The sequence below is a fragment of the Myotis brandtii genome, unplaced genomic scaffold (assembly GCF_000412655.1).
Source record: "Myotis brandtii unplaced genomic scaffold, ASM41265v1 scaffold1229, whole genome shotgun sequence".
Lineage (NCBI taxonomy): Eukaryota > Metazoa > Chordata > Mammalia > Chiroptera > Vespertilionidae > Myotis > Myotis brandtii.
In genome coordinates this window covers 499,008-499,559 of record NW_005354286.1, presented here as the reverse complement: position 1 = coordinate 499,559, position 552 = coordinate 499,008, and positions in this window count along the sequence as shown.

Here is a 552-nt window from a genome sequence, read left to right as displayed (position 1 = left end):
CGTAATGGTGGGTCCATGTGTGTACGGTGGGTATATGTCTTCATACATTTGTCCAAAACTATAGAATGTACACCAAGAATGAATCCTAATATGAACTGTGGACTGTATTTTAATAACACTATCAATATTGGCTCATCACTTGTGACAAATGTATCACACTAATGCAAGATGTTAATAATAGGAGGAACTGGAGGAGGAGTGGAGGGTATATGGGAATTCTCTATACTTTTCTTTTTTAATCCTCACCCGAAGATATTTTTCCGCTGATTTTTAGAGAGAGGGAAAGACAGAGAGAACTATAGATGTGAGAGAAACACATCGATTGATTGCCTCCTGCACAAGCCCCTGACCAGGGCCCAGTACAGGGAGGAGCCTGCAACCGAGCTCTTGACCAGAAATGAACCTGGGACCCTTTGGCCTGCAGGCCAACACTCTATCCACTGAGCCAAACCGGCCAGGGCTTCTCTATACTCTCTGCTCAATTTTTCTGTAAACCTAAAACTGCTCCAAAAAAAAAAGTCTACTTATTTCTTTTTTAAAAAGTGGGGATAG